Source organism: Hippoglossus hippoglossus, chromosome 6 (assembly GCF_009819705.1).
Source record: "Hippoglossus hippoglossus isolate fHipHip1 chromosome 6, fHipHip1.pri, whole genome shotgun sequence".
Taxonomy (NCBI): Eukaryota; Metazoa; Chordata; class Actinopteri; order Pleuronectiformes; family Pleuronectidae; genus Hippoglossus; species Hippoglossus hippoglossus.
In genome coordinates this window covers 18,987,072-19,007,256 of record NC_047156.1, presented here as the reverse complement: position 1 = coordinate 19,007,256, position 20,185 = coordinate 18,987,072, and the positions used below count along the sequence as shown (strand labels likewise).

The following is a 20,185-nucleotide window of genomic DNA, read 5'->3' as shown; positions in this document are numbered from 1 at the left end:
CAGTCATTATGGATAGAACCAAATACAGGATACAACCTATTACATAACCTTACAACAACCTATGTAATTAGAAACCGCCAATATGATCGCCGAGATCCTTGACATCCTGTACGCCAAAAAAAACATTGAACAAAAAAACAGATCTCCTACCTAAAAGGTGTAGGCCCTCCAAGACCAAGGTACTTTTACCTCCTTCCCAAAATCAATAAACCGCCACAAAAATGGACAGTTCCTAACAGCATCCCACCAGGGCGCCCCATTGTCTCAGAGTGCGGATGTGAAAGCCATGGCATAGACGAGTATATCGACTCCTTCCTGACCCCATTATCGTCAAAACACCCTAGCTACCTTAAAAATACACAGGACTTCATTCAGCACGTAGGAGACATGCAACTACAAGAACCCTGTATGTTATTCACGATGGACGTCAACAGTCTATACACAAACATCGACACACCGTCAGGCATGGCAGCCATCAAAAAATGAATGCAAAAATATCCAGAGGAAGGGCGACCAGACCAGGAAACTCCCAACACAGACTCTCCATCTATACCACTTATTCTTTGAAATTCACAAAGGGGGAGGGGCTTATAGCCAATCCTATGTGAATTGATCAAGAGTTGTAGTACACCCTGGACTGGTCACCAGCCTATTACAGGGTCAACATGCAAACAGATTCAGACTAGTAATGTTAAATATTAACCACAAAAACAATTGGTGTCTTATTACTCAATGAGATAAGATATTGTTAGGTGGGAGTAATTATTTAAATGTTTGCCCAGTGACTATGTTTTGGGTCAGACTGGAAAGTAGTTCACCTTATGTGCTTTAGTATTGTACTAGCAGAATATCCACGTGTTGTCATACTGCACAAGCTCACAAAATGGTTCATCCTTCATATTATTCACAAAATTACCAGTCTCTATAGAGACCAACAAAAATTGCCTTTGCCGACTATATTTCAGGTCGTCAAGGCGGGAATTGGTTAAAGTTTTCAACTAGCAATAATCACGCCTCGGATTGACCTCATAGGCTACGATACTGCCACTGCGCAAAGATAATCTGATATATAATTCAACACGAACTGACTCTACTCCGCACACCTCTCTGTTATGGTATTAAGCACACATAGTTTCATGTAAAAACTTCATAATGTATAATTATGTTGAAATATGAACTATACATATAAACATACAATTCCTGCTAAAGAGCAATGTGGAATTCATAATATATATATATATATTCTTCTACAGGTTATATATAGAGGAGGGGCTGGATAATGGAAAACTCTCAAGTGCCCTAAACTGTACTAAAACCATTCGACCTTTATATAAATATTTTGATCTAACTTGATGGTAGAGTAGTCGTGTGGTGATGTGTGATGTGTGAAGTCTTCAACAAACGATCAAACCCAAAATAAAACACGTAACTGTGGTGGAAATTCTTGGTGAGAGAAATTAAATGAGAATTCTCAGATCGAACTGTCTTTTGTGAATTTATTGAAGCAGGAAATACAACAGAGAATAAAACAAAAAATAACAGAGTATATCTAAGAATACGATCGAGAATCTTTCAGAGTCTATATTCAGCTGAATAGGACAGAGTTCTGACCAAGAGGAGTTCACTCCTTCGGATATTTATGATATTCTGGTCATACCACTATCGTCAGAAAAGGAAAAAACCTTGAGCCATGATCCCTCCATCGTCGCAATCAGCGCCAATGCTTTTTGTCGCAGTACATCTTGTTTCTGATGTAGATATACTTGAAATCACTAAGAATCTTGAAAAGTAGCTCCTGCTCATCACCATGGCTCCCTCGACAATGCTATGACACTGAACCACCACCAGATGGTAGTATACACACGGACATCCCTTCTCTACTTCCCCCGTGAAGGGAAACGTATTTGAAAAGTAACATATAGAATATACAAGGGATGGGATTTAAGTTTTTACTAGAGTGCAAATATTAAGCTGATAACAAAATAAAATACTAATATTGTATATGATATAATATTGTGTCATGAGACACAATGACAGAGCTACAATGACATTTGTTGTAAATGTTGTCAGGTAATTTTACAAAGCCCCATCCAACAGACATTAACAGGAGATTGAACTACTCACCTGCTCCTCAACAAGTCTTTTGAAGAAGTTAAACAAGGGAAAATAGTCCTCGTTGTTCAAAGTGTTGTGTTTTATTATTACTTTTACATGGAACTGGAGGATAATTAAATACTTATAAAATAACTGTTTAGAATAAAGAGCTTTAGAAAAAGGCATCTTAAAACAAAGTGCTTAATTTTAGAAGAAAATTAAATAAGAGAAGTAAACTCTACCATGTGCTGCCAGGATTTACTACCGTAAATACGAGAAAGGTTGCGTGGGTTAAAATAGAAACGCTCGGTCAAAATCTAATAACAGACCTGGGTTTAATAAACCTTTATTAAAATCACTGGGAGAATATTAATATTATTAGTATCCATTGTCACATGTGATCTAGAGACAGTCTGCCTTTGATACTAAATCGATTCCACACGGAAGTAAGTAGTAGATAAGGTATTATTATTTTTAAACAATCTTAGGAGTCTCCTTAGAGACCGACAAAAATTGCCGTCGCCGACTATATTTCAAGTCGTCTAGGCGGGGTATTGGGTAAAGTTTTCAACTAGCAATAATCACGCCTCGGATAAACCTCATAGGCTACGATACTGCCACTGCGCAAAGCTGACGACCAGTCTCATTCAACACAGACTGACTCTGCTCCACAGACCTCTCTGTTATGGTTTCAAGCACATGTGGTTTCATGTGACCAACTTCCTAACATATCATTATGTTGAAATATGAACTACACATATAAAGATACAATCCCTACTGAGGAGCAATAGGGACTTCATAATATGTATATTCTTTTACGGTTTATATAAAGAGGAGGAGCTGGGTAATGGGAAGCTCTCGAGTGCCCTAAATAGCTCTAAAACCATTCAACCTTTATATCAATATTTTGATTTACCTCGGTGGTAGACTCGTGTAGTGATGTGTGATGTGTGAAGTCTTCAACAAACGATCAAACCAAGAAACACACATGTAACTTTAGATAAATAAAAAACTAAAGCGAAAGAGGTTACCACTGGAAACGACGTCACGTCCGGTACGTCTTTTATTAGGGCTCCCAAAACTCAGGCGGACTAAAATAACCCACACGTTTTCCCCCTTTCATCAAAGAACCGAACGTGTTAAAGAAAGCAAAAACTAAAACCAGCGTTATTATTTGTTAAACCAGGGATATATGTTGTGAGTATATTGATTTGATCGGTGAGACAATACGGTGTCGCCGTAGCGGAGGATTTCAGCGATCTTTATGTGTTCACAGACTCATGAGTCTCCTTAGAGACCGACAAAAATTGCCGTCGCCGACTATATTTCAAGTCGTCTAGGCGGGGTATTGGGTAAAGTTTTCAACTAGCAATAATCACGCCTCGGATAAACCTCATAGGCTACGATACTGCCACTGCGCAAAGCTGACGACCAGTCTCATTTAACACCAGCTGACTCTGCTCCGCACACCTCTCTGTTATGGTTTCAAGCACATGTGGTTTCATGTAGCAGAGATGTGTGATGTGTGAAGTCTTCAACAAACGATCAGACCAAGAAACACACATGTAACTTTAGATAAATCAAAAACAACACTAAAAGAGGTTACCACTGTAAATGACGTCACGCCCGGTACGTCTTTGTTTAAGGTTCTCTAAACTCAGGCGGAGTAAAATAAAAAAAAGCAGTTTCGACTCGATCCTGTCATTAGTGACATTATAACCACAAATCAGTCGCTTGCTTAGTAAAGAATTGGTAGTGTTTAAGAAAGCTAAATAAATAAAGGATCCATATTTGTTAAACCTGATACATATCGTTAGTGAACAGAAATAAAACAAACATATTAAAGTTGAAAGAAAGAACCATGTGGAAATATCAGTGCTCTCTTTATATTCAGTAGTGTTTGTGTTTCAACAGAAGTATGAGTCTCCTTAGAGACCGACAAAAATTGCCGTCGCCGACTATATTTCAAGTCGTCTAGGCGGGGTATTGGGTAAAGTTTTCAACTAGCAATAATCACGCCTCGGATAAACCTCATAGGCTACGATACTGCCACTGCGCAAAGATGACGACCAGCCTCATTCAACACAGACTGACTCCGCTCCGCACGCCTCTCTGTTATGGTTTCAACAACCTGTGGTTGCATGGAGTAGTGATGTGTGATGTATGAAGGCTTCAACAAACGATCAGACCAAGAAACACACATGTAACTTTAGATAAATAAAAAAATAAACTAAAATAGTTCACCACTGTAAATTACGTCACGCCCGGTACGTCGTTGTTTAAGGTTCTCTAAACTCAGGCGGAGTAACAAACAAACAAGTTTCGACCCTGTCATTAGTGACACTATAACAACAAATCAGTCGCTTGCTTAGTAAAGAATTGGTCGTGTTTTAGAAAGCTAAATAAATAAAGGATTCATATTTGTTAAACCTGATACATGTCGTTAGTTTACAGAAATAAAACATATATATATTGAAGTTGTAAGAAAGAAACGTGTTCATATCAGTGCTCCCTTTATATTCAGTAGTGTTCGTGTTTCAACAGAAGTATGAGTCTCCTTAGAGACCGACAAAAATTGCCGTCGCCGACTATATTTCAAGTCGTCTAGGCGGGGTATTGGGTAAAGTTTTCAACTAGCAATAATCACGCCTCGGATAAACCTCATAGGCTACGATACTGCCACTGCGCAAAGCTGAACATTCAGCGAGAGGCGTCAGCAAGTGATTCTGATACATACGTAGTTTACTTATGGTCTATGCGTCTGTTCGGTGGCATCACAGGCTCCTCTGCGCACAACAGACCGCACTGACTTCACCGATACCATTGCTCGCTGTATTTTGTCCCGTTCGTTAGTTTTAATCTTACATTTATCACACGGTCCACCAAGGCGCAATGCATCACGGGATTGGAGCTCCGTGTCCCCATTGTGACGTCACTCAATACTTTATTTCCTTTATTTCAAGTAATGCAAGTTTTTCGTAAGCACAGTGATCACGCAGATAGGTCGGTAACGTAAATAAGTACACATGTTTATCTTGAGTATGTGAGGATGTCGAGGGTTATTCATTTATATTTTATAATCGCAAATTCCTGTTTCGGAAGGTAAACAAACAAACACCAGGCTTCGCAACACAATACAGTGATTGTCTAATATATACAGACAAAAAACTAACATGCTCAAAACGCAACTTCAGAAATGGTCGTCGAGGAAACGCGTATTTAAAGAAATGAAAAGTAGCTCCTGCTCATCAATGGCTCCCTCTACAATGCTATGACACTAAACCACCACCAGGGGATAGCATCGAGGAGGACAGCCCTGCTCCACTTCATCCCTGAGGGAACGTAACTGGATGAAAACTGAATGGGATTAAATCAATCACTTAACTGAATTGATCAAAGCGCAGATTATTTGTTTTGTATATAATAATGTGGGGAGAGATTAATTCATGATAGAAAGTTCTTGTTTAGGAGAGTTTACATACAAGCGCTTGGCTTGAAAGGTCAGAAACAAGAACATTTCTGTGTTGCAACATCAGACAGCGATTGTCCTTTGAACGCACAAAAAATGGGTCTCAATTTGAAGACGAGTTGGAAAAGTAGCTCCTGATCATCATATGTGCCCTGGACAATGCTTTGACAGTGAACCGCCAGCAGGGGGCAGTACAGTCGAGGACATCCTGCTCCACTTTCCCCATGAAGAAAAGTTCATTCGAATTGGTTGATTGAATTAATGTTTGTACTTTCGCGCGAATACTACACAGATAAGCCAATAAATATGTATATTGTTTGGTTGATGAGAGTGTCGGGTGTGATTGGTTTTTAATCGAAACATCTTATTCAGGGGGGTTAACATATAAAAAAACACCCGGGTTAAATGCTGAAAATAGGTGTAACAACAACAGGCAGCGATTGTCTTTTACACTTGAAATCACTAAGAATCTTGAAAAGAAGCTCCTGCTCATCACCACTCCCTCGACAATGCTATGACACTGAACCACCACCAGATGGCAGTATACACACGGACATCCCTTCTCTACTTCCCCCCTGAAGGAAAAGGTATTTGAAAAGTAACTGAATATACAAGGGATGGGATTTAAGTTTTAACTAGAGTGCAAATTATTTAGCTGATAACAAAATAAAATACTAATATTGTATATGATATTATATTTTGTCAAGAGACACAACGACAGAGCTACAACGACATTTGTTGTAAATGTTGTCAGGTAATTTTACAACGCCCCATCCAACAGACATTAAAAGTAGATTGAACGACTCACCTGCTCCTCAACAAGTCTTTTGAAGAAGTTAAACCAATCAAAATAGTCCTCGTTGTTCAAAGTGTTGTGTCCAAATAACAGGGAAATGAATCCATAAAAAGCGTCCAGGGTGAGAAGTGGTCCACCTGGTCGGGACCTGTCCGGGCGGTGACGCTGATTGATCCGTATCGAGAAAGAAAATGGCCGCCGGCGCCGAAGTTGCGAAACGACTGTTTTCCCTTCGTTTACACGATGTTGCAACGAGCGCCCCTAGCGGTTGGGATAAAAAACAGGCCGGACTTCCAATCAGGTAAAGGCTGGTAAAGGCGGGTAACTACGGGCCCTCGACTCCAAGGTGCTATATTTACTATTAGCCTGTTTACTTCTGCATAATACCACCATTAATCGCTCATTTGTTCCACTGAAGTAGCCTAAAATTACAGCCTGCCATTTGTTACTATATTTAGATTTATTACGTAAATGGTTTCACTTTATTGCTTTTGTTAATTTGACGTTTTAATGTTGCTTCCCAAAAACCAAGGGCAAGTCAAGTTACATGATTATTAGCCCACTACAATAAGGCTGCAGCCAACAACTATCTTCAAAATCAATATGTCTGACAAATATATCCATTTAGTGTTAATGGTTGAGTCGTTAAAATGTCATAAACAGTGAAAAATGCCCACCATTTCCTGACCCTGGTGTCTGACACTTACAAACCCGAAGATGCTGCTTTTATTATACTGTAATAAGTGAGAGACTAACAAATATTCACAAGAGAGTAGCTAGTTCCAGAGAATCATTGGCATTTTTGCTTAAATAATATCTAAATTGCTTAGTTTCCGGTGCCTGGTTTAAAATAATGACGCTGTCATGTACTGTATATGAGGGTCAAAAGAGGCCTGACAACAATAGTTTGCCTCAGGCCCTGGATGTCAATTTAGCCGGGATCAGGGTTTAAATCAGGTTATTATTGGGAGTAGGAAAGCTAGGAGGAGGTTCAGGTTAAAGTGAGGGGAAACGCATATTAATGGGGAACATACTTTAACATAAGAATTATAAATGATTGACGAGACCAACTCTTAGATTTCCTACTTTTACTTGAGCTACACACTGTGTGTAATGCATTGCCTTTCATTACACTGCCCTATACACATTCAGTATTTGTTAAAACCCATGACACTAAGCCAGAGACGATTATAGATTTTCAATGATGGAATAACAGGACTTTGAAGATTTAATATTCCTGAGAAAGTATGAGCTGCAATGTTGTTTGCAATGGTGACTCACGGTTTTTTCCATGATCACCTGTTATAAAGAATCATATTTCTATAGATTTAATGGAGGCCCTATAAGATTATGTGTTAAAGAGAGGGATGTAGTAACCCGGTTACAATAACTGCGAATAGACTATTAACTCATTAAAAAATAATGAGTCTGAGGAGAGAAGATGTAAAAATGAGGGGTGTCTGATACTGTATGTGTAATTTGACCTGGTCTTAAGCCCCTAGTAACGGTAGACGCGTTGCACTCTGTGTTTGTGGTGTGTGACACAAACTGTAATTTCACTGTGTGGATATTAGAAGCCCCTTCACTTGTTGTGAAGCTGCGCTGGGATAATGCAGGTGCTTTTGGGTGCTCAGCAGATAAGCGATGGCGTGCCAGGTGTTAAGGCTGCCTGGGCTGACACATTAGACAGGGATTTGCTCCTGCCAGAATGTCAAGCCAATGAGGCTCATAGAGGTAGGCTTGGATCACTGTCAGGGACAGGTAAGTACGCAGATAAGGGGATTACACCGTGTTTGCGCCGAGTAATCTCAAATGAATCCTGCCAGCCTCTGTTTCATCCTCACCTGAAAAGCCCAAATTTTCTCTCTTCTCAACCCAAGAAACACGCAACATGGACAGAGTTCAATTCACAAGATGATCCTTTTAACTTGGCTTAAAGAGCATTTGAGTACACGTTGGGTTATGGTCATTTAACAACTGTGACAGTAATAATCGCCTCTAATTCTCTGAGGCACCTGATTATTTTAGTATTTACCCTTTATCACCAGCTCTGCCCACTCAAGCGATGTGTGCGGATTTGTAGTGGGGTGTGGTTTAGTGGTGTCTCATTGCAAGGCTTATACCTGACCTGTTGGACAAAAAGAGGTTTCTGTGAGAGCAGTGGATGTCCCTTTGGGCTGTGGCTCTCCCCCCTGATAGGCAGAGGGATACAAATAGAGTGTAACAGATGGCATAGCTGTTTCTGCTGGGTAGCCCACATATTACCGTGCCATCCAAAAGGGTCTCAATGGGAAGTGTATAGTCTTCAACATGCTGAGAGCTATTTCCCCCCTGAGCCATCGATCACACGGCTCGGAAAAAAGACATCACTGTTGTGCTCAGGCCAATGTAAAACCATGTGGAGCAGCTCATATAGCAATGAAGACTGTTTTGGGTTGGGAGATGTAAGCTTGTCTGCTAAGTCTGTAGACTGTGTATGTGCCAACTAGGCTGATCCAGCTTAGACCACACGGTGCAGCTTTTTCCCCATAATCACACTTTTACAGACCTTGTCAAGGACACGCAACCTCTTTGAGTTACTGATCAGTGACTCAATTGGGGATGGATGTGCTGCACATTTTGTACACACATGCGCGCATGCAAACAGGGTGTGTGTTGTATATTTGTTTTCCCACACGTAAGTGTAGCAGGATGTGCACAGGCCATTATGTAATCTGGGCAGCATCACATCAGCCTGGTTAAGGGCATTTATAGACGCTGAGAGTCCCTCTGGTCCCTCTCAGAGTGGGGCCACCTGGACAATACAGGATGAGCTGGGCAAACTGTGATTAGATTGTGTGATGAGCAGGGAGAGGAAAACAATGACATTTTTCTTGGGCAAAGTGACAGCTGAACCACTGCAAGAGGACATCTGATAAGAGAAGACAAATGTAACTCATGGTGCCTTTTAGTCTCCTTTTGAAACTTTAAAGTCAAAGACACAGTGATTTCTCTTAATTTGACGCTTTGGTGCCAAACATGCCATATTTGTGTATAAGATAAAGTATATCTATGCACATATCTGTCATACATTTCACACTCAACTAGCATCCCTGAATATCAACCCTCAGATTTAAATATTCTTTCTCTGACCTACACTTGCAGACAGACACACATGCTTGCAGACTGTTCACACCAACCCACACACTGCTGCCACCCTGCTATTCCCAGTTTGTGGTTATTCCCAGACTGAATCAGAGTGGCACCATAAGCCTGTCTGTCCATTTCATACTAAACCTGATGTCTCCTTGTCACACACACCATGGACGATCTGAGCCCCGCATCCAGTAGCCATATAGCTCAGTTGTTCACACATCTCTCCCCTTACGTCATATTGACAGCTATAGGCACACGAACATGGGTCAGGGAGCCAGTCATCATGTTTATGGTTTACGTAACGTCCCTGTGTAATCTTTCCTCACACCTCCATCATTCACCCCCATGACAGTGTCCTGTGTCTGTGAACTGCACTATTAGGTATTTCTGCATGTTTAGATTTGCTGCAACAGAATCTGGCAACTTTCACCTAATGACAGAAGAAATAAAAAAGCAGATAAATGATTACAACACACTTGCAAAGCAAAAGCGCAATAATGTGTAGAATAATTATCCTGAGAGCGTGGGACATTTAAATTTCCAAGCTTGACACCTGCATTAAAAATGAATGCAGTGTTGGTACAATTATGTATATTTGAATTATAGCCAAGATTAACTGGTGTTAAGTTATTTACCGAATGGCATATGATTAACACAACTTCATCTGTGAAGGTCATGTGAGAGGAATTAATGCATGAAGTTTGCATAAGCCTGCCGTATAGTGAAAAAATACCAAATACCTCCAAAAGGCCACTAACTGTTATACTTTATGTAATATCTATATATGCCATCTTTTGCAGTTATCGCAGTGGCGATGCTCATATATTTGTGCCCTCAACAAGCATTTGCTTATCTTACATACAATTCCTTATTGTAATGGAGGATATGCTCATAACTAATTAAAAACTGCGTCTGTGAAAAAATACACCATTTTCCTAATCACAGTGGGTCCTGTGACTATGAAGATATCGGCTCCATGTAACATTAATGTCTGGGGCAAGGACACACCATTAGTACACTATAATATAATACAATACAGTGTCACGGAAATCAGAGCAATTCTTAATATCTGTAATTTACAAAGTTGTTGATTCACCTATTTCTCGGTTATAGCACTGTTCTGTCAGATAATATTTTTTCAGGATATGTTTGGGTCTTTTTGCCTTTGTTGTCAGGACAGTGCAAGCGTGAAATGGGGAGAGAGAATAGGAGATGACACGCATCAAAGGGCCCTGTCGGAGCCGAACTTGAGCCAACCCCCCCCCCCACCCCGAGTATATTGTCTTTGAGGTACACACACTAAACACTGTAGTCGATATTCAAATGTATAATTTACAGTTGATCCTGTTGTCAACACCTCACTATAAGTCACCCAATTTAGCGTTTGTAAGCACTAAAGAAATATTAAATAGATGGTTTATAACGTACTGTAAACTAGTTGTAAGCAGATTGAAATTAAATCATGAATATATTTGACAACAAGCATAACTCCCCCTGTGGGATCCCATTAGTGGAGGGCAGTGCATAAACAGTTATTAAATTTATCAAAGTTAGCAAAAAACTGACCTTATAAATGCTTACAGGCACAATATAATGTGTTAGAAACCATGTGTTACATATACATACATATACTCTACTTTTAAATGCTGAATAGTGACACTTAAGAGTGAAGTGTTACCTTCCTCTTTGTTAATGAGGTTGAGTTGATGAAACAATATAATCTGCCACCTACAGAGGGCAGTGTAACCACATGACATTAGACTGAACTCTGAACCTTGAATCTGATGTGACCACTACATCAATTACAGACAACCGAAATGCTGTATCATAAGTTAGGTTGTATTATGTGTTGATAGTCAAACATCTTAGTGCCTGGACCAGCTGAGGGACACTACATGATGAATGGTACCGTTTGACACCGGCATGATAACAGATCATCACTATTCAAGCAACATAAAGACGAGCTGCGGGAAGGTATGGGGATGCATTGATCAAAGTGTCATCACACTCAGCCTATCTAGTGGAGGACAAAGTGAACTTCTATTCCACTTTAGTGTGTTTGGAGAGCTTGACTTGGCCTTTCCTGGCTACCGACATCCCCTGGGCCAGCATGTTCCTAGAATCGGCAGCCTCATTAATCTTTAGACAAACAGCTTTGGACACATTGAACTCAGACCCAAAACAACCTGGCTCTACCGGCACCACTTTCCTCTCCCCCAGCTCTATTTGTGATCGGGGAGTGTTTGTCTCTCTCACTCTATCTCTGAGTGTCTGTTTGCCTGACACTTGTCTGGCTTGGCCTACTTTCTCCTTGATCTCATCAGTCAATGTGAGGACCTGTGAAGGCCATCTCCTCATCTTACTCAGTGAATCCTTGCCAGCTCTGAGCCTGTGTCAGCAGTTAGGGATTGACTCACACCAACACCACCTCCAGTTGCCGCTCCGGGGGCCCACCGGGCAACGGCAGCACATCTTTCCAAACAGACAGCCTCATATGCATGCCCATAAATCACTAACAAAACTGCCACTCCTGCCACACAACAAGACACTACACAGAGTCATAAACTCAGGCTGCCAAATTGCAGTGGTATCTGATATGAGGCTCTGAGGAAAAAAACATTAGCTTTCCATACCACCTCTCGCATGATAATGAAGCCAATCAAGCTTGAGTTGTACCTGCAAACATATGGAACATATTGGAAATCAAAGACACTCTCAGCCTCTCTGCATAAATCAGCAAAGAAAAAAATTCTCAAAGAGAAACACCTCACAAATGGCTCGATTCAAAGGTTGTTACATTTACACACACGGCAGTGAATTATTGTTACACCATTTTAAACTTAACTAGATTTAAAAGCTGCAGAATTATACTTCTTGTGATTAATGATTCAGCAGTCAGAGTACAATTAGCGCACCAACAATTTGTGTTATTATGACTACTAATAGAGCTCTTGTAAGGACAATGTCAAATGGGGGCTCAGTGAAATATAAATGAATAAGGGGCAGTTGCTTATGAAAATATTTGAAATGTCCCCAAATTTTACATGAATTAAAAACTTTAAAAAATGAAACCTTAATGTTAGAGGCACAGGCAAAGTCGAGTTAATTATAATAAGCATTGTACTGTGCATCATCATAACACACCAACAATAAAACAATGTTAAAAATGACAAAGTGGACGCAGTGATAATGCTATTGGTTTACATAATAATCAGCTTTAAAGTCTTAAGTCAGCAAAGACAAAATTAGCAGAGAACTCAACTACCACCCCAGTGTCGCGTTTGTGAATGGAAACTATGGTGGTCTACTCAAAAGATCCAGAAATGACATAAATAAAAAATAAATAAAAACTCGACAGCAATGTGTCTTAGTCTGGATAACTGACACACTGCCCTGTCAGCAGTTTTCACTGTGCATCCTCTCAAAGGCATATGCTGTAAGCTGTCCACAGTGACGGCTGTTGATTATCCTCAGTAAACACAGGATTGTTTTCAGGATAGACATGCTCTGGGCTATTTTCAAATCCCATTATTTTTTCAAAATTTGTTGTGGGCACCTGCACTGAAATGGCTGTAGCTGCTTGGACTGTGATGTCATGTCCTCTACATTGTTTGTGGGAAGGTGTGGTTACAGACCTGAGGAGGAATTTACACTCTACAATTACACACAAGTGACACGTGAATAAAACTTGTTATGTGGGCACATTCTGATATATTTGTAGTGGTACTACACAGTTTTTATACTTACATGTCAAAATAAAATAGGGCATCTTTTTGGTGCCTGGCGTGTCATTGTGGTGGAAATTATTTTGATTAATGGCCGCAGTATTTCTACGGCCCTGTGCCTCTGCAGGTCTTTCTCACAGAGGACTTTTTGACATGTCAAAGCTGGAAAAGCGCTGGTGTACATAATTAAAGTTATAATGGCTGGATTCCATTTAGTTCCTTTGGATTCTTGGTGCTTGTTTTATGGATGTTGGCTCGCTGCCAGGCTGTCTTGATTTGGAAGGGCTTTTCATACTGTGAAAATTAAAAATGTCTGGGGTGAGATAAGCCTTATTGGGTTATTTGGGAGTTCAACAGCATGTAGGTGGGGCATTTCTAGCTTACTGTAACATAAATGTACAGTAAAATGTAATACAATGCAGTGTCACTGAAATCGATACTAGTCAGAATATCTGTTTTACAGACTTGTATTCGCCCATTTGTTAGTTCTAGTGCAGTTCTGTCAGATTATATTGTCTAAATTTAAAGATATATTGGAGCCTTTTTGCCTTTGTTGTGATGACAGTGCAAGTGTGAAATGAAGAGAGAGGGAGAATGGGGGAGGACACGCATCAAAAGGCTGAGTCGGAGGCATTGTTGGTGTTGTTTTTAACACTTGTGATTTACATACTGTGATGAGTCAAAATGTCTCGGGTGAGATAAGTCTTATTTGGTGATGAAGAAAAATGTTCTGCGTGGATGTCTGATGAAGATGGGTGGATTTCTAGTCAGTTGTTCACAATGATGAATAACTCAACCAGCCTCAGTTGTCCTTACTTGAATATCTTACAGTCTAAGCAAAAACCTTGAAGTACGATTGAAGCATGTTCTTATTACCAATCACTGTAAGTCCTGACAAAATGTCCATTCCCCTCATGAGACTCTCAAGGTTCATCTTATCACAAGAGACAGGATGGCAACTCCGAACACAAAACAAAAATATCCACTCCAAAGCATTCCTGCAAAGGCCTTCAGTCCTCTCAGGTCAACTATCTGATATACCTGACATAATTCAGGTCAGGCATAATATAATTCAAGCACAATTTTATAAGTATTAGAATATGTGTAAGTAACATATTCCCTGACATTGGGCTATTTTGGAGTTCAGCTCAACAGAATGTATGCAGGGTAGTATTCCTAAACTGTCGGCATGTATAATCTAAAGTGAATGTATGTTAGTTTCCTACATAGAATCATTAAATATTACTTTAGAATGAAGTGTCCTTTTTAAGTTTACCCTACTTAATCTAACCTCGGTCCAACAAGTTAGCAGAGTTGTTATTTCAGGATTTGTATCACATGGCATTGTGGTTTTTCTTTTTCCTGAAACCGAGTCAACTCCACTTCTTTGTTACGGTGTAACATGACAGACTTATGCAACAGTGTGTATCGTTTACAGTGGAGGGGCGGGAACGTGGTTGAAATCTAAGCGGCTGTGATTGTTCTTTATTTTTTCTTATTTTGCCCGGAGCGAAACAGGAACCGAGGCGAGTCTGGTGTTGGATCCGGTCCACACTTCGTGCGCAACGGCACGGGGCTGAGGGCTGCGCGCCCCCCCGCCCGCGGACATATATCTGTGCGCCGACGAGGAGGAGACACATCCCTCCATCTTTCAACCCCCTCCCTCCCTCCCTGCTACTATACTCGCCGCTTGTTGTCTCCACACAGCGGGGCTTTAGCCGGGCAGAGAGAGCGTGGAGTGGGAGGGGAGTATATCCATGTAGCCGTCGGATCTCCTCCAGTGCGCGCCTCGCTCGATCCCTCCTCCTCCTCCTCCTCCTCCTCCTCCTGCCTGGGCACAGCCTCCTGCTTTTTCTTACATGACAGTCAGAGCCTGAATCGGATCCCACAGGTGTGTCCATGCAAACTGAGACACACTCACACACACCTGGAGATGACCATGTGACTCGGCACCTGGGCGTGGAGAAAGTCCCTGATACCGTGAACCAGAGTCTCTTTTGTTGAGGACTTGTCCGTATCGCGTTCCAACAAGGACTTGACAATTCGGTTCAAACCCAGAGTAGCGTGTGGTTCCTCCGGGATAGTGCCTTTTTTCCCGACTCCCTCACAGGGCGTGTTGAGGAGAGTAAAATGTGAACTTGCTCTCGGACTTGTATTTTTTTTTTTAATCACTTCTCCGGGGGACGTGTTTCTTCAGAGTCCGGACTCAACTAAACTCCTCTCTTCGCTCCCGGTTTCCTCCAAGGTGAGTTTCAGGGGAAAAGCTGGTGCATCCCTGATAAAGTGAGACCGGGACTATTTCCTCCCGCGTTTAACCGTGCCATCAATTTCAAACCCCGGTAAATACGAGCATCAAGTTTTGATAGCCTATTTTACGCCCCGCCGATACAGCACGGGAGCGGAAACCCTTCACAGGACCGCCGTTACTTACCCTCAAATAACACCGCTTATGTGTCACTGGTTTATTCATCTGTTTACCAGTCCGAAGTATTGCAGCTGTTTCCCCACACGTGTCCTGGAAGTGAACTACGAACCAAGATCATTAAATGCTCACGTGAAAAGATTCGATCCTTCTTGGATGTGTTGCACAATTCAATCGACAGCGGTGTCATTGATCAGAAATGATGAAATGCATGTCTGAAACTCCTCATAGTTGTAGTCATGTGCCTGAATGCTTGCGAACTTGCTGTAAACTCCACCGTCATGCTCTAACCCCAAACCAAGCGTTTCACCCGAGCGGCACTGCAGCCACAGCATCTGCCCCCCGAGCCAATTTCAGTGAGGAACGGGTGCGTGAATTGTGTTCCTCACCTCTGGACAGTAGATTGTACATCAACAGCTGAGAAGACGGGAGTAGTAGCGGGTTTTGCTTCCTGTTTGTTTGTCTCCCCCCCCCCCTTCTCTTCCCTCTCTCTGTCTTGTCTCTCTTGTGGAGAACAAGGAGACAGAAGCACTATTCATGCCCCTGTTGAATCTCCTGTGCAGTTCTGTCAGTGGGTATCTCTCAGTCCCTGGCCCTCAACAGGCCACTGCATTGCCTTGTTATCCCGCTGAATCGTCCTTTTATTTGCAGTCTGCTGCCATCTTCCGCCCCCCCCTCGTGCTCAGACCTACTGTACTAAGGATGCTCTATCTCCTAGGGATTACGCTCATTGAATAACATTATACAAACAGACCCGGAGTGGGAATGGATTAGTGCGGGCAGGGGGGCGAGTTGAGGCAGGAAAGGCAACCGCTGGAGGTATTGGTGGTGGCTGGAAGGGGGTTAAGAGCAGGGGGTCGGCTTCCAGTCTCCTGCCTGTGCAGGGATGGTTTCCCAGCAGATGCCATCTGCTCACATTGACACACACACACACACAAGCAACTTGAAAACCTATCTGCTTCCTTGCCCTCTTTCCACCATCTCTTTCTCTTTTTCCTCTCTCCCGCTCTCTCTGCCCCACAATGCTTCATTCAGGGTTTATCTATTCCACTCTGAATAAATAGAGACACCTTATCTGCGTGCAGGAGAGCGGTGATAAATGTTTTCCCCTGTTCCCTGCAAGGGTGAAAAGACAAGCGTTCCACACTTCTTCATCATAGATGCTCTTTTCAGGGCAAGCGAATAGGAGACATTTCTTATTCAGGTCATGTGAGGGAGAATTCGGAAAAACAATCTAAAAAAAGCCCAATTCAAGCTCATACCCTACAATACAAAGAACATGGAAACATGACAAACAAAGTAGGCATTTCCACAATCCCACTTTTTTTCCTTCTTTTTTTAGTAATGGGCAACTGCAACTGCAAATGAAACTTTGTGGTGAGAGTATTTTTGGAACCAGTAAAACCACCTCTGACCAACTGAGAAACGGAGGTAGCAAATTATTGGCCAGTGAGTTCTTGACTGTTAAGCTCCTACATGTTTTGGGAAAGCCAGAGTTCATCCCATCCTTTTCAGTCTTACACAGTTTCCTCAGATAGTTTAAACCGTGTCGTCTCCTGGAAGCATGCACCGCATTTCAGAGTATTGAGGTCAAATAAATTTGAACCCATCCCCAGTCTCTTTTGTTTCCTTTGCATTGGATTACTGACTTCTGTCATTTTCATTTTGAAAATAAAACCATAATCCCCATAAGCAACAAGCAATCCCCATGCCTCCTGTCTGTAGCGTCCAAACAGAAAATGCCTCTAAACTAACTGATACATTTATTGTGTGTTTGCTGTTGGTTAGTGCCTCAAATGACATGTTAGTCTCCTTTGTTCCTGTTCCTTTTAAAAACAGGATCCCATAAAATGCCTTATCAAATTGTTCTGCCCGATATACATGCTGTCACTTTAATAAGCTGAGTAGCTGACACTCATTGGCTAAAATGTCCCTTCTTTGGATTAGACAGCTGAAGAATCTGGGGAATAGAGATTTCCTCCAGATTGGAGATAGGCTTGTCTTTTCATGTCTGAGGATTATACTATGATGAAGGGACGTCATGCTGAGGTGGATTGCTGATCTTATCTCTGCTGTGTGTTTTTAGCTGCCACCTGTGCCCTTGGACTTTATGGCCTTGTCCTGAACAATCCCTTCAACAGCTTTCCTTTCTTGGCCACACCCTCTTGCTCCAATGTGATGTTGTGTGAACTTCACACACTAAACCCTGTCCACTCAACACCCCCCCCCCCCCCCCCCCCCCCCCCCCCTCTTTTGCGCTCGAGATAGGAGATAGCAATGCTGATGTATGACAGACCCACGAGGTGTTATCATGCTAATTCTGATGCTTACTCCCCCAGCAGCAGGATGTGAGATGGGCTCTGTGGCAGAAGATAGCAGCTTGGCACTGCTTCCCGCCTGCCACCAACCCACCACCTCATGCAGCTTTCAGTTCAGTGCAATCCAGGGTTTTATCTTGGTCTGTCTGCAGGCTTCCAAGCCAAGCACTTCAGCGCCGGACATTATGGTCAAGTTCAGCTCAGCAGGGTGTACTTTTACCTCTAAAACAACCTTGACACTTTCTCAACCCACAATGTCTTTCATCCCATGTCCATGACCGACACCACAGTGCTCTCAACCCATCGCGGCTTAGTTTATTTTCCACGCTGCTGCCAACTCATGCGGCTGTTGCCTACACTGCTTCTCTTACACCCTCATCTCTACCTTTAACCACTTTTACTCTTCCCCACACTCTGTGCTTGTAGCATGAGTAAGAGGAACATGATGAATATTGTAAACATGCTCACTCTCCTGAAAGAGATAAATGATTCACATGGGGAGGCAGCCGCCTTAATTGCTCGGTTGATAGGTTATGGGCAGGGTTTCCTGCACAAGAACAGAGTCATCCGATTCCTCATATTAAAAATGGTAGAGAGGGAGACTGTTGATGTTATACAAGGTCTACAGAGGTAGGCTGTTGTGTTTGGGAAAAAAGTGGTATCCCAGAGGAAAACATGATCTTCATCGCTGTACAAAAGGCATTTTGGGAACAACAGTGGTGTTGGCTGTCAGCAGCCTTGAGGTTGGATAGCTGAGGACGGAACACCAGTGATGGGTATACAATACAGACATCAGCCTCGGTCTGCCTCCTCTCACTCACTTCCCTGTGGCAGCTGAACTGACAGGCTGACACAGACACACAGTATTGCAGAGGCTTTTGATACTTCCTGCTCGCTGTCAACAAGCCCACATTCTCGGACCACTGGCAAAAGTTCACACCCAGCCAGGCATTTCAACCTAGCACCAAAGATGCAGGTGTCTGGAAATATATCAGCAGTGATGAGAGTGAGGGGTCACCTTGATTCCCAACCTGGGAAATCTAAGTCAGATGTTTCCCTCTTCAGGCTTGTATTGCCAAGAGAAAAGAGACCAGGAATCAAGTATATTTTATACTTTGGTAATTGAGTCTGGCACATAGCTTTCAAAATGCTATCCATTTAAACACTTAGGGAAGTTGGTCATGCCTGCTTTAATCAGTGCAATGTAACGGACGATGTTTAGTCCAGCTCCCTTGCTTAATGATGAAAAGATGCCTTGCAGATCTCTCGGACTTTAATATATTGAAGATGAGTCAATGTTTCATTTCTGTGCAAATTAAGGGTGCCTGTGCCGGACTTGGCAGCTTGCTGATATATCTTCCTCATAGAGATTTGGGTTTGAAATGGACTTAGGCTTACTATAGTTGAGGGAAAAATGGAAACCTTGTGTCGAGCCACATATTACATCTGCCAATGTGGTTGTTTTTTTGTCTTGTTGGTTAGTTTATTTTAAGCAGGATTACGCAAAAACTGCTGAACCGATATGCACCAATCTAAGTGGAGGGAAAGGAAGAAGCCAATTAAATTTTGATACAGATCTCGTCACAGGGGTGGATTTGGGCATCTTTCATAGCTTTCCTGAAAGTAAGCATGTTTTACAATTTTCTAGTGTTTTGCTTGAAGTTTTGATAGCGATAGGAAATCATGTTCATGGTTTTTAAGTACCAAAAACCGTTCAGTGTAGTTTTGCAACTCCTCACGCAGGCTTCTCTCTGAAGCTTTAGCAACATCAGTTTGGTCACCTAGTCACAAGATGGCTCAGAGCCTCCAATTCTGGGTGTTGCAGAGCCAGGCCAACCATAGTGAATGGTTCCCTGCTTACTATTGTAGCTTGGTTAATCTCACCAGAAAAAGCAAATGGTGATGGTTGGTCAGTACTCAGATGAGCCAATCAAATGTGAACAAAAATCCTTGGGGCTTTGTTCCAGTGCAAACACCTGAATCATCTGGCAGCATTAAGGTGATTTTTTTTTTTTTTTTTTTTTTTTTGCGGCACCCAGTCCAATAGAGGAGTGGTGCAGCCCACTACCCCTGCCTCCAGCTGACTGTCAGCTCCTTGACCCTCCAGGGGAACCAGAACAGGGACAGTGTGCATTGAGACCAGTCAGGGGAGTGTCCGTTACTCCAGAATCTTGGACCATCAGAAACATTAGGGAGGTGGGTGACTGGGCAAATGGGTCAGCAATA

At 42.1% G+C, this 20,185-nt stretch overlaps 1 protein-coding gene and 5 non-coding genes across 8 annotated transcripts in view; 1 reads left to right on the top strand and 5 right to left on the bottom strand.

The window, feature by feature from the left end:
- Positions 1-919: 919 nt before the first annotated feature.
- On the bottom strand, positions 920-1,059 carry LOC117763959. The gene has a single exon (XR_004614310.1). It is a non-coding gene; the product is annotated as a U4 spliceosomal RNA (small nuclear RNA).
- A 1,526-nt stretch (positions 1,060-2,585) lies between these two features.
- On the bottom strand, positions 2,586-2,726 carry LOC117763896. Its single transcript, XR_004614251.1, has one exon. It is a non-coding gene; the product is annotated as a U4 spliceosomal RNA (small nuclear RNA).
- A 653-nt stretch (positions 2,727-3,379) lies between these two features.
- Positions 3,380-3,520, bottom strand: LOC117763884. The gene has a single exon (XR_004614240.1). It is a non-coding gene; the product is annotated as a U4 spliceosomal RNA (small nuclear RNA).
- Positions 3,521-4,017: 497 nt separating this feature from the next.
- Positions 4,018-4,158, bottom strand: LOC117763936. The gene has a single exon (XR_004614288.1). It is a non-coding gene; the product is annotated as a U4 spliceosomal RNA (small nuclear RNA).
- A 489-nt stretch (positions 4,159-4,647) lies between these two features.
- On the bottom strand, positions 4,648-4,788 carry LOC117763971. The gene has a single exon (XR_004614321.1). It is a non-coding gene; the product is annotated as a U4 spliceosomal RNA (small nuclear RNA).
- A 9,898-nt stretch (positions 4,789-14,686) lies between these two features.
- The window catches only part of plxnb2b (plexin b2b), a 132,120-nt gene continuing 126,621 nt past the window's right edge, over positions 14,687-20,185 (top strand). For 2 of the 3 annotated variants that reach the window (XM_034587530.1, XM_034587529.1), the window contains exon 1: positions 14,688-15,464. The gene's annotated coding sequence lies outside the window, so the exon portion shown is untranslated. Of the gene's footprint in view, positions 15,465-20,185 lie in introns of all 3 variants that reach the window. The other variant, XM_034587526.1, reaches the window with a different exon arrangement.